At 33.0% G+C, this 5,000-nt stretch overlaps 1 protein-coding gene across 1 annotated transcript in view; it reads right to left on the minus strand.

Moving 5' to 3' along the window:
* Window positions 1-5,000, minus strand: part of LOC137616779 (myb-like protein X) — a 26,409-nt gene that overhangs the window by 17,089 nt on the left and 4,320 nt on the right. The gene's annotated exons all lie outside the window — the stretch shown is intronic.

Consider the following 5,000-nt stretch of genomic DNA (forward strand, 5'->3'; position numbering starts at 1 on the left):
GTATACTGTATGTAATCTGTCGCATAGCAGGTTGTGTGCCCAATGCATGAGCCAGGACTGGCGGACAATTCATCTTATTGGTTAGACGCTCAGCCGTGCCATAAATTATATTTGTTTCGCATTCCAAGACAGTACATCAAGGAAAGTGTTTACTATTGTCGCTGTTTGCTGTTTTTTTTCTCTCTTTGAAATTTAAATTGTATACGCATATGTATCAAAAGAAAACAACACTCTAGAAAAGTTTGCTAAAATTTTCATCACTTTTGGGAAAAACAATTCTCCGTATTATGAGTAAGTTTTGAAGAGATCCTTAACTTTCATTAACTAACATGCTAAATACATCGTCCATAATATAACCAATCGTGTTAAACAGCAGCTGACAGTGATTAGATTGACTCTTGCCCAACCTGAATGATTGACCTTTAAAGTATCTAATAAAACTGCGTAATACGATCTTCTTAAATTACTTTGTTTAAAGATTCTTAATAAATACTATCTCTTCAAAATGTATTTTCTTTTATTACTTTGCCGTAGCCATAACTTGGGAACAAACCTTTTGTGTCAATCTTAAGAGTAATGCAGTAACCTATATTTGATTTACAAATGCGTACGAGTACCTAATTGGTTGTTCATTACATAAATCATAAATTCTAAACAAACTAAAATCCGAAAATAAGGTAATTTAGTCCTAGACAAGAAACTTATTAACATTCTAACTAGGATCTGATTCATCACCCAATTGAAATGTTTAAATATGCTTTTAGTAAGGACTACCCTTTACCAGGTCTTCAAGGATTGTAATATTTTGTTTAGATAATGAATTAAAGTAACCCCTCAATCCACATTCTCATACAATCTATAACAATAATTCATAAATTACATTTTTGTCTCTTTAACACAATAATCAGCATTAGTTAGCAAGCCACAACCTATACCCTTTAGATATCTGGTCAATCACGGACAAAGAAGAATAAACGAGGTGAGAGTGCCATGTTGGTTTTATTACTGAAGAATTGATTTAAATTTAAAGAAAAGGATTGGGCAATCCAAATGGTTTTTTTTTTTTTAAGTATTCCCTTACCCTTGTACACAGACAGCAGGTTGTGAAGCGTTCGTTCAAAACTGGTAAAAATAAACTGCAACGCAGTAAATAATTTACGTGGTCCCAAGGAATGTTGTATAAGAATTTTAGTATGATTTTCAAGCGTTCAATCACAATTTAGCGTCAGCATTCCAAAATACACTTGTCTACCGCTTTCAAATCTTGAATAAATTAATTCCCAACAAAAGAATCGTAATCGTTTACTGAATCAGCAACTGAGCTAATAAGGTCCGCCAACGACTGATGGAAATGAGATTTGAATATGTATCAAACACTGTACAGACAGGACAAAGAGCCGTTTTCTTCCACATCAAAGCTGAGGAATTACACAAAGAGAAAACGTATTGAGAGGAATGTAACGGGGATACTATTGTATATTAATTCTTTACCTAATTTGTGATACAAAAGATCATTTCAGATAACGGTTTAAAATTTACATTATCAATCTGATTTAAATTGGCATGCTATGCTAATTTTCCGCTTTTCCTTTCAATCTCACACAGATATAGGTTTTTTAAAGTAGATTTTTGATAAATTCTATAATATATCTACAATCAGTAGGCTTACATGAAACGTTATCTTTATCTCCTTCCGCGCCTATTGACATAAAGGGCCTCGGTTAGATTTCACCATTCTTCTCTTTCTTGAGCTTTTGAATCACTAATTCTCTGTTCATCATAACCTACTTTACACTTCATGGTCCTTGGCCATGTATGACTGGGGTTTCCAATTCTTCTAATGTCTTGTGGGGCACAGTTAAAAGTTTGGTGAACTATTATATCTTGGGAGTGCGAAGAGCATGTCCGAGCCATCTCCATCTACCCCTCACCATGATCTCATACATATATGGCAATCTAGTAATCTCTCTTATAGTTTCATTTCTAATCCTGCCCAGCCATTTAACTCCCAATATTCTTCTAAGGGCTTTGTTCTAAAATCTACAAAATCTGTTGGATATTGTTTCATTGTCATACCACGACTCATGTCCATACAATAACACCAATCTCACAAAATTTCTATATAGCCTGATTCTGTAATATGTAATTTCAGGCGATTTGATTTCCAAATTTTGCTTAACTTAGACATTGTCGGATTTGCTTTTTTCAATCTTTCATTAAACATCAATTCTACCCTGTATTAGAGATCATAGTTCCTTAATATTTAAATTATTCTACCTCATTAATCCTTTTTCTCCTTCCAATGATATTTCATCTTCCATTGCATAATCCGTCATTATCTATGCATTTCTTCTATTTATCTTCAGCCCAACCTCATATGATATTTCATGTATTCTGGCAAGTAAGCTTTATAAGTACTGCAGTGTTCTGCTAATAAGGACAGAGTCATCAGCATACTCTAGGACTAGGTCAGCTAATTTCCTATTACCAATCCAGTCCAATCATTCTCCAAAATCCCCAACTGTTCTGTGCATTACAAAATCAAAGAGGAGGATAACCAACATAAGCAACAACACATTCCCTTGGAGTACTCCACAGTTCACTATTAATTAATTTTATAGGACTACACTAACATTAATTTTATACTCGCTATGCTCATGAACAGACAATAAAATTTACATATTAAAGAGGAACTTCATCAGAACAAGACTCTCCACAAAATTGGCCGGTGCACACTATCAAAGGCTTTTTCGTAGTCCACAAATAACACTGCTTAAAATGGAAATTTGGTCATCACAATTCTACCTTTTCTAAATCCTGCTTGTTCGTCTCTCAGCTTTTCATCAATCTTTGGCTCTACTCACTTTAGAATAAGCATACGATATATTTTCATGACAAGTGACGTAAGTGTGATGCCCATGTAATTATTGCAATCAGTCAGATCTCAATTTTTGCCATTTTTACCAACACTCCTAGCTCCCATTCATCTGGGTTTTCCTCTTCACGCCAGATTATACTAAAATAATCTTGTTAGTATTCTGGGAGTCTCTTAATTTTCTGCCAATATCATCTCACCAGTTATTCCATCGTATCCGGGGGCTTTCCATCTCATTTTTTTTTTAGGATAGCTTCGACTTCAAACACACTGAATTCATTCATGGACAAAAGAATGAATACACTAAAATTAGGTGCGTATCATTAAAGAGAATACCATGTCATTCGTTTACATATGAGGTATTCATATACTCATGAAAGTTTTGAGTTGAAATATAGACACGCACGCGCGCGCGCACACACACACACACACACACCCATCCACCCCCTACACAAAACACATATACTGTATATACACACATATATGTGTATATTTGTATAAGTATATATGTGGAGTACAGTATATGTTAAAATCACGAGATGTAACAGGTGATTAGTAGGAATAAGTCATAAGCTACGAAAGGGAATTTCAGAAACTAGATTGGAGCTAGCATTTTTATGTTATTTATACCGTCAGAATCACAATTAAGTCTTGTGAAGTCAATAAGACAATAGTACTAAGCCCAATAACGTTGTTAACTTCCTTCCTAGGTTTGATAAATACATACATACATACATATATACATACATAGAGGTATATTATGCACACAAACAAATACTGTATATATAGACACATTACATACCTACATGCATGTATGTATATATGTATGTATTATTACTACTAGCTAAGCTATAACCCTATTTGGAAAAGTAGGATGCTAAAAGTCCAAAGGCTCCTATAGGGAAAGCAGTCCAGTGAGAAAAGGAAATAAGGAAAAAAATAAATTACAAGAGATATAAAGAACAATTAAAATAAAATATTTTAAGAACAGTAACAACATTAAAATAAATCTGTCATAAAAAATATAAAAACTTCAAAATAACAAGTGTAAGAAAATAAGATGAAAAAGTGTGCCCGACTATAGATAGATGTCAAGCAAGAGAATTCTACGTCAAGACAGTGGAAGACCAAGGTACAGAGGCTATGGCACTACCCAAGACTAAAGAATAAGGCAATGTTTTGATTCTGGATTGTCCTCCTCCTGGAAGAGCTGCTTACCATAGCTTAAGTCTCTCTTCTACCCTTACCAAGAAGAAGGTAACCCCTGAACAACTGCAGTGCAGTAGTCAACTCCTTGAGTGAAGAAGAATTGTTTGGTAATCTCAGTGTTGTCAGGTGCATGAGGACAGAAGAGAATGTGGAAAAAATAAGCTAGACTATTCGGTGTATGTAGGCAAAGGAAAAGTGAGCCGTAACTAATGAGAAGGTTCCAATGTGGTACTGCCATACATATATAATACATATATATATATATATATATATATATATATATATATATATATATATATAGATAGATAGATAGATAGATATATGATTATATATATATATATATATATATATATATATATATATATATATATATATATATATATATATATATATATATATATATACAGTATATATAATTATTTGTGTGTATGTGTATATGTACGTTAGTAAATATAAATATGAAATTGTTCATAATCTCAATTGTAACCTCTGCATGGCTTTAGAACATTATGATATGTTAACCACAAGAAGAAAAAGAAATCAGATAAAAACGAAACAAGATGCCACACGGAAGAAAAAAGGGCAAGGATATAATTTAACAAGATCTTTTTCAGACATTGCATCCCCAAATTTCCTGAAGGAAAAAAAAAAAAGTCAGAAATGAGTAAAGACAGATGAATATTCCATGTAGGATTCGTAACCATGTTCATAAAGAAAACCTCGAAATTCGAGCGTTGTAAATTACAAAAATTAAATGTAGTTTTGAACTTGTATAGAGATGATAATAAAAAAAAAGGGGGGGGGGCTTCCTTAGCGGCAACAGATTGACATTGATAATGTTGCTATATTCACGACGACAACTAATAAAACAATAATATATTGGCGGTTTATTATTTGTCTCAATAGATTAGAATTC

The sequence above is a fragment of the Palaemon carinicauda genome, chromosome 22, assembly GCF_036898095.1.
Source record: "Palaemon carinicauda isolate YSFRI2023 chromosome 22, ASM3689809v2, whole genome shotgun sequence".
Lineage (NCBI taxonomy): Eukaryota > Metazoa > Arthropoda > Malacostraca > Decapoda > Palaemonidae > Palaemon > Palaemon carinicauda.